This window comes from Neomonachus schauinslandi, chromosome 13 (genome assembly GCF_002201575.2).
Source record: "Neomonachus schauinslandi chromosome 13, ASM220157v2, whole genome shotgun sequence".
Taxonomy (NCBI): Eukaryota; Metazoa; Chordata; class Mammalia; order Carnivora; family Phocidae; genus Neomonachus; species Neomonachus schauinslandi.
The window spans coordinates 65,049,095-65,058,651 of NC_058415.1; the positions used below are offsets into that span (position 1 = coordinate 65,049,095).

The following is a 9,557-nucleotide window of genomic DNA, read 5'->3' on the forward strand; positions in this document are numbered from 1 at the left end:
CCAGAAAAATTATTTTTCATAATTTTCCCATAGATCTGAGGAAACTTCTTAGATGAGGGAAAGACAAAATTGAATTATCTATAGAAATATTTACTTAATAACTGACAAATAAGCTAAGTGGGTCATAAACTAACGATTGTAAAGAATATCACAGGAAACCATTTAGTAGATATAAGTAGCCATTTAAATTTTGCAAAAGAATGAATTTATCATTTTAGATCATATGGTTTTGGATCCAATGATAATGATATATTAATACCATATTAAAGCTGAAATGACCATAGCCAGACCAATCCTTTTACTCTTTAAGTGAAGAAACTAAAAACCAATTATGGGTTCTCTATCAGAATACTGAACTTCACTTTTTCACAACGGGTTTGACACCAGAACATAGGTATCGTGAAAACCACCACTAAACCTAAATCAAAATGGGAAAGGAAAAGACTGATATCAACATTGTCATCATTGGACATGTAGATTCTGGCAAGTCTATCACTACTGGTCATCTGATCTACAAATGTAGTGGGATCGACAAAAGAACTATCGAAAAATTTGAGAAGGAGGCTGATGAGATAGGAAAGGGCTCCCTTAGGTATGCCTGGGTCTTGAATAAACTGAAAGCTAAACATGAACATAGTATCACCTATGATTTCTTCCTGTGGAAATTTGAGACCATCAAGTATTATGTGACCATCACTGATGTCCCAGGACACAGAGACTTTATCAAAAACATGATTACAGGCACATCTCAGGCTCAGGCTGACTGTGCTGCCCTGATTGTTGCTGCTGGTGTTGGTGAATTTTTTTTTATTTTTATTTTTTAAGATTTTATTTATTTATTTGACAGAGAGAAACAGTGAGAGAGGGAACACAAGCAGAGGAAGTGGGAGAGGGAGAAGCAGGTTTCCTGCTGAGCAGGGAGCCTGATGCGGGGCTCGATTCCAGGACCCTGGGATCATGACCTGAGCTGAAGGCAGACGCTTAACGACTGAGCCACCCAGGCACCCCGGTGTTGGTGAATTTAAAGCAGGTATCTCCAAGAATGGTCAGACCCATGAGCATGCCCTTCTGGCTTACACACTCGGTGTGAAACAACTAATTGTTGATGTTAACAAAATGGATTCCACTGAGTTGTCCTACAGCCAGAAGAGATACAAGGAAATCATTAAGGAAGTCAGTACCTACATTAAGAAAATTGGCTATAGGGGCGCCTGGGTGGCTCAGTTGGTTAAGCGACTGCCTTCGGCTCAGGTCATGATCCTGGAGTCCCGGGATCGAGTCCCACGTCGGGCTCCCTGCTCAGCAGGGAGTCTGCCTCTCTCTCTGACCCTCCCCTCTCTCATGCTCTCTATCTCATTCTCTCTCTCAAATAAATAAATAAAATCTTTAAAAAAAAAAAAAAAGAAAAAAAAAAAAAGAAAATTGGCTATAACCCTGACACAGTAGCATTTGTGCCAATTTCTGGTAGGAATGGTGACAACACACTAGAACCAAATGCTAACATGCCTTGGTTCAAGGGATGGAAAATCACCCATAAGGATGACAATACCAGTAGAACCATGCTGCTTGAAACTTTGGATTGCATTCTGCCACCAACTCATCCAACTGACAAGCCATTGCTTCTGCCCTCTCAGGACATCTACAAAATTGGTGGCCTGTGTACTGTCCCTGTGGGCCAAGTGGAGACAAGTGTTCTTAAACCCAGCATGGTGATCACGTTTGCTCCAATGTTACAACTGAAATAAAGTCTGTTGAAATGCACCATGAAGCTCTGAGTGAGGCCCTTCCTGGGGACAACGTGGTCTTCAATGTCAAGAACGTATCTGTCAAAGATATTCATCATGGTAATATGACTGGTAATATGACAGCAAAAACGACCCACTGATGGCCAAATCAGTGCTGGATATGCTCCTGTACTGTATTGTCACAGCTCATACTGTTTGCAAGTTTGCTGAGCTCATGGAGGGGATTGATTTTATCATCCGCAAAAAAGCTGGAACGGCCCCTAGTTCTTGAAATCTGGTGATGCTGCCATCATTGATATGGTTCCTGGCAAGCCTATGTGTGTTGAGAGCTTCTCAGACTATCTTCCTCCAGGCCATTTTGCTGTTAGTGACATGAGACAGACTGTTGCTGTGTGTGTCACCAAAGCAGTGGATAAGAAGGCAGCTGGAGCTGGCAAGATCACCAAGTCTGCCCAGAAAGCTCAGAAGCCTAAATGAATATATTCTCCAATACCTGCCACCCCAGTCTTAATCAGTAGTGGAAGAACAGTGTCAGAACTGTTTTTGTCAATTGGCCATTTAAGTTTAATAGTAGAAGACTGACTAATGATAGCAATGCATCATAAAAAATTTAGAAGGAAAGGAGAATATTCTGTGGACCATTTGGGTTTTTTTGTACATACGTGGCAATTTTAAGTTATTAGTTTCTATAATCATTACTTTTTTGTGTAGCTTCAAGTTTTTATTTAAATTCCAGTTAGTTAACATATATTGTAATATTAGTTTCAGAAATAGAATTTAGTGATTCATCACTTTCATACAACACCCAGTGATCATCACAAGTACCCTTCTTAATACCCATCACCCATTTAACCCATCCACCCGCCCACCTCCCCTCCAGCAATCCTCAGTTTGTTCTCTATAGTTAAGAGTCTGTTTTATGGTTTGCCTCTCTTTTTTTCTTATGTTCATCTGTTTCATTTCTTAAATTCCACATACGAGTGAAATCATTTTGGTCAAATTGTTTCCAAAAATACCGATTTTAGTACTTTTTAATGGAAATAACATGACCAAAAATCTGCCACAGAATTTTGAGGCCCATTAAAACAAGTTTAATGAGAAAAAGAGAATACTGAACTTCATATTTGTCTTCAGCTAATGATTAATTTTTTATCACTTATGGAAAAAAAAATCTCACTCTGTGTGAAAACATTCAAAAATAAGCTAATATATGTCCCAATCATAATTTTATGAACATATCTGTCACTCTTCCTTTTGTATTTTCTCTGTTCCTTCCAAACAAGACTCCATGCTATCCCCCAAAATACATGTGTTATATTTTATAAGTCTGCTTGCTCTGTTTCCTCTACCCAGGACAATATCTCTTTCATCTTTTCTTAATGTATGCCTTCCCATTCCTTCTTTAAGAACCACTTCAAGTAACACCTATTCTAAAAAAATTCCCCAGCAAAAATTTTCCTTTCTGTACTCTCCATAACACTCTTTTTCTCCTAACTACATTCATTAATCCATCTATCCATTTTTTCAACAAATATATATTGAATCCTTACTATGTGTTACTTCTAAGGACAAGACACACATTGGAAAACAAGCAGATATGGTTGCCAGGTTGAAAACACAGTAATAGCAGAACATGTAAATATGAGTGTTGAGTGTGTGGGTTTTTTCTAGATATATAAATTGATAGATAGATGGATGGATAGATGATGGATCGATCTAACTTTATAGACACATAACTAGGATATATAATTTTTTACCTAGGGTCTTTGAGTTATTATATTTCCTATACTGGAATCATTATTATCATTCTATGAACATCATATGAAACAATAAAGCAGATTTTTTTAATAAAACCTCTATGTCATCCTAGGAGTTAAAACACATCTTACCACAGAAGTAATAAATAAGAAATTAAAGATAACTTGTAAGTGATGTTTACAATTATCACAGAACAAAATACAAAAAGGTAAATGTTTCTAATTGGTTTTCCTGGAATGAGACAATCATGTTTTCTGCACATTTGAAAGTTTGCTAATAAGTTGATGTACAGAATCACACTGGTATGATATATGCACAAAGTGCCCATTTTTATCTTGAATATTCATACAATAATTTTCAAGATAAATGAAATAGTAAAGTTAAAGGGAACTTTAGAGGTAATCATATCTAGTTTCTTAACTAACATGTTGAAAAACAATGTATTAACCACTAAAAAAATGTGTTATCCCCAAAAGAAAATGTAATTAACTATTAGAGATGATTAATTAAAAATATGAGACAATTATGGTGCAAGGCCTTCTATGTATGTCCTTTCTTTGAACCCACAACAGCAATACTGAAACCAAAATAACAACAAAGAAAGAGACTGTCTCAGCTCATGTCTCTATCTCCAGTGCTCACAATAATGTCATGAATAATGTACATAACACTCCAATTGGTGTTTGCTGAACTGACTTGAATTTTACAAGGACTAATGCAACCAAGATAACCTAGCCATTAAGCATTAGAGCTGGAATTCTAACTCCAGTTCTTTTTTTTTTTTAAAGATTTTATTTATTTGAGAGAGAGCAAGAGCGAGCACAAGCAGGGGTGGGGGTGGGGAGGGACAGAGGAAGAGGGAGAAGCAAACTCCCCACTGAGCAGGGAGCCCAATGCGGGACTCAATCCCAGGACCCTGAGATGATGACCTGAGCCAAAGGCAGACGTTTAACTGACTGAGCGACCCAGGTGCCCCTCTAACTTCAGTTCTGATTAAGTTGAAGATATTTCCAATGTGAATTTATTTATTGGACTAATTTGCCACTGGAATTTTTAGGGAATTAGTCAAAATTCTCAAAGACAAATGGGGGGTGTGTGGGGATGGATTAGCCTGGTGATCGGTATTAAAGACGGCACATATGGAATGGAGCACTGGGTGTTATACGCAATGAATCATGGAACACTACATCAAAAACTCATGATGTAATGTATGGTGGTGAACGTAACAAAATTAAAAAAATACTTAAAAAAAATGCCATGATGGTAGAGTTGGTAACAAAAATAATCTACATTCTAAGTTAATATATAATATTTTCAAATTTAATATTCCTTGAAAACTATAATCCAGCACACATTATTAAACTTCAATTGTAGATGTCATCTATTCCTTCTGGAATATTAAAGGATGTTATAGTGAAAATAGCAACACCTCTGTTAGAAGGAATTAGGGAGACTAAGTTTGAAATCCACTAATACCATCACTCTAGACAAATCACTTGCCTTTCTGAGCTTCTATTTCTTTATCCATAAAATAAGGGTAAATAGTATACAAAAAGCACTTCTTACAAAACTGAGACATAGCAAGTGCACTCAGATGTGTGTCAATGCCTAAATAAAATATTTAAGCTTCTGTAAAATCTTGGAAACAGTCAGACCTGTATTTACAAATGCCTACAATAACATTTTTCAAAATGTCATCTGTAGACCCCTATGATTCTCTAAGACAAGGGAGTTCATGAAATTAAAACTATTTTCATAATAACACTAGGGTATGGTTTGCCTTCTCTACTCTTTTTCTCTCATACATGTAAAAAAGAGACTCCCAAAGGTTACATGAAATGTGATATTATCACTATGGAAACTAATGGAATGTTTATTTGTATATTATTGTATTTTAAATATTTATCAGATTTAACTTCTAATATGGTAAATATTGATAGATATAACCCACACATACAAAAACTCATGTGTTCCTCAATAATTTATAAGTATCCTGAGATCAAAAATTTGAGAAATGGTGGCCTGGAGATATAATGAGTTCCACGGTATTTTAGACCATAATGTTCTCAGAAAAAGAAAATGCTAGATGATTTTAATCTTCCTACCCTTAAAGTTTGAAAACAAACATTTAGAGGGGTGCCTTGGTGGATCAGTCATTTAAGCATCTGACTCTTGGTTTCGGCTCAGGTCATGATCTCAGAGTGGTAAGATCCAGCCACCACAGGCTCCATGCTCAGCACAGAGTCGGCTTGAGATTCTCTCCCTCTTGCTCCCCCTACACCTCTGCCCCTCTCCCGACTCATGCTTTCTCTCTCAAATAAATAAAATCTTAAAAAAAAGGAAAAAGAAAACATTTTGATAAAACAAAGACGGACTATCTGAAAAGCTTCCAGGAAAGCATTATCATGTTGAACTAGCACAGCCTAAATCTGGTCCTCAGTCTTACTTTTATAGAAAGTGACTGTTTTCAGTTGATCCAGAGCTGAACAGTGTTTGTCAGACAAATGTACCCATGCAGAAATGTTGATAAAACAAAATAAATCAAAATGTTAATTTATGTAAACTGTGATGGCCACCCCGTCAATGAATTGTGCCATTTATCTGAGGGGTTCCTTTTTCTACTTTCAGGAACCTGAAGGATGATCTTAGCCATACCACTCATCCAAAATCCACAGGGTTAGAGCAAAGGATCTGAGATGTATTATGTTACACTCAAGCCATGGTAAAACTTTTGGAAATATCACTGACCCAGGGCAAAATATAACCTAATAATTGTATTGTTATTTAAATTAAACTTATCTCTCCCCATATAAAAGTTGACACTGCATAATATAAACAAGCCAACAAAAAAACACATTTTATTGAAAGAATATCAAATAATTTACAGCATCGATGGAAAGCCTGGAGAAACAGTATTGGCATAACTGTAAAATCCAAAAGGAAAGGTCTGGTGCCAAAAATACAGTCAGTACCATGAACACAACCTGCATGGTTAAGATACTATTGCCACAGAAGAATGGATACTGCCTCTGGTAATGTTATCTTTCTTCTCCAACATGAATAAGCCCTAAGATACCCCTGTTCTTTTGGGTCCTTCACTCCAAATTAAAAATTCCAAATGTGAGCTTCAGATTGATCAATTTATATGTCCTTGCCCCATTTGGGTATTTGGCTCTACTGATTTAATCTGTTCTCAATCAGCATAATACAACCTTTCCTCAAACAACAGGAAATGGAATCATCCACATTCCCAAAGACCTCACCCAAAATCTCATTAGTTAACTACATTAACCAGTTTCAAGCCAAGATCTCCAGGTAAAATAAACAGTTCAGATATCCTTCTGCTTCTATATCCCATAACAGATAGACACACACATACACACACACACACACACGTTTCACCACCACAAAAGTCCCCTATTTAAAAAAGAAGCAAAAGAATAGGAAACTAGACACAAAATCAGTTAAAATAAATATATGTGTGATTCCCCAAAGAATAAAGCTAGTATTCATTTCTACAACTAGCTATGTGGTTGTAATTAGTATTTTAAATTTCTTTTTTTATCCAACTCTTTGGTCTTTTTTTTTTTTTTTGAAATATAAAAAGCTGTTCATATTTAATGTATACGGCTTGCTGAGTTTGGAGGTAAGTATACATCCATGAAACCATCACCACAATCTATGCCATAAACACACCCATCACCTCCAAAAGTCGCTTTCTTTGTTAGCATTCCAAGTTTCTTTTCCCTTCAACCAACATTGGTTTTAAAGTTTTTGACCAAATAGTATGCTTGAATTTCCTATTGTTGATATAACTTTGTTGCTTAAAACAACATATATGAAAATTATTTTATAGTTTTGAAACACGTCTTACTGTAATAAAATCAAGGTGTTGGCAGGGCTGCATTTCTTCTGTAGGCTTTAGGGGAAAATCTATTTCTGTTTTTCTGTCTTCTAGAGGACTCTTGATTCCTTGGCTTGTGTTCCCTTTCTCCAACCTTAAAGCCAGGTGTATAACATCTTCAAAACTCTCTTACTCTCCTGCCTCCCTCTTAAAGGACACCTGGGTTTATCTTGGGACCATGTGGGCATTCCTTACCTTAACACCACCTGCAATGTACTTTTTGGAGGTAACATAATTACAGAGTCTGAGAATTAGGATGTGACATCTTTCAGGGACCATTATTCTACCTACCATATGATTAAACTAAATCTTCATCCTATGTACAGACCTAAGAATTTTTTTGGCCCTGTATTTTAAAGTAGTTGTAAAAGTTTCTGTTAACATTTACCCCAGTTTTGGTAGTTCTAGAAGAAAACCATGGAATGATTTTCTTAGTTCCATCTATACTCCTCCCTTGGCCCACTATAAAGCCCAGTCACACAGTTTGATATACAGAGGGAACATCTCCAATCTATTAGAAACTTTTTTTGTATCCTTCGGTAGAATTATTTCTCCTGTTAAGTTAAATCAATAGACACCAGAAAGTATGGGTTAGAAACTTATGTATAAGTGATTGGGTATGATGGTAATAGAAGTCATCCAAATCGTCTAACCTCATGGCTTCAAGACCTGAGTACTTTGGCTAAGGAAGAAATAAACCATATATGAACAGATGAATAAGAGCATATATCTTAATACTGATATTACTCTAATCACCTTATTCTTGCAAACTGCTGTAAGGCATAGCTAAGGTGTAGGATAAGCAAGGCTTTGTAGTGGGTGTATTCATGTTGTTCATTCTTTACATATACCTACCTGTCTCTGCCAAAATAGTTTTTTTTTTTTTTTTCAAATCAAGACATTGATCAAGCCAAGGGATGGCAAATAAAACCGGTTGTCACAGACTGCTGTTTTCCATTGACTATACCTTCGCTTTTTCATCCTTAATAATAGAATCCAAATTTTATCTAGAGCAGCAAAAGACTAGCTAAAAGACTTTCTTTGTCCCTCATCCAGGTGAAAGCACAGGGCTAAGTTCTGATCTGGGATACAAAAATAAAAGTACTGTGAAAGATTTCCAAAACATGATTTAGATGATATTTGGGTCCTTTTATACTGTAGCTTTCCCTCCTTCCTGTCCCTTGGCATGCAAAATTGATGCCTAGAGCTCTAGTAACAATTCTTTGCCATGAGCTGAACGTGAAAGTGGAAGGAATGTTAATAAGACAGTGAGGCAGAAAATAGAAGGAAAACAGTTCACTCATGAAAATGAAGCTCCCATAACAGTCATGGACTACACAGCTCATGGTGTTTTCTATTAAAGAAATAAAATTCTAAATTTTTTAAATTGCTGGGTCTTTCATTTTTCCTGTTATATGTAGCAATGTCTGATATTAACCTACTCAGAGATCACTGATATTTATACAACTAGATGTTCTTATCCATCTAACATTAAGAACTGCCTTCAGAGTGGGACATTTAATGAATATGTATATAAAACACATATTTTACAACTTTTGTGAGGCCCAGCCATTTACTTCTTTTTGAAACATCTCTATCACGAATTCTCCAACTTTGTTTCTCCCAAATCTCTGATCATCAGCCCAAAAAACTGCTCACTGCCCATGAATCCCTGAAGATTCTTATTTCTAGCCATTTCATCGTCCAGGCAGAGGCAATGGTATTTCCTGATTAAAGTTTTTTTCACAATAAAAGAACTTTCCTGTATATGTTTAGGACACTTCTGAATGAGGTTCTAATGGCATATCAGTGAACTTTGGGCTGTTAAAATCAATAAAGTCATTTATAAATCAGGCTCATATTTTCCAACTCATTCACTTATTTATAAGTCATCCACATGAATCTTCAAGTGTGAGTTAAGGACAGAGGAGAAGTAAAACCAAAGTGTTGGGGATAATAAGTTTTTACCTGCAACTAAGTTAAGCTTTCAGAACATCCTTGGATCTAGTGTCATAAAAAGCACATTCACTTGACAAAAAGTGCTGCAGGGCACAACTGCCTTAAGGCTAAACAGACAGATATCATCTAGCTAATAATGGACAGCTTGGTAGGAGGCATGTTCACTTGTCCCATGGTCAGATGTTTAAACT

The 9,557-nt window shown here is 36.3% G+C and overlaps 1 pseudogene; it reads left to right on the forward strand.

The window, feature by feature from the left end:
• Positions 1-428: 428 nt before the first annotated feature.
• Positions 429-2,222, forward strand: LOC110581845 (annotated as a pseudogene).
• The last annotated feature ends 7,335 nt before the right edge of the window (positions 2,223-9,557 follow it).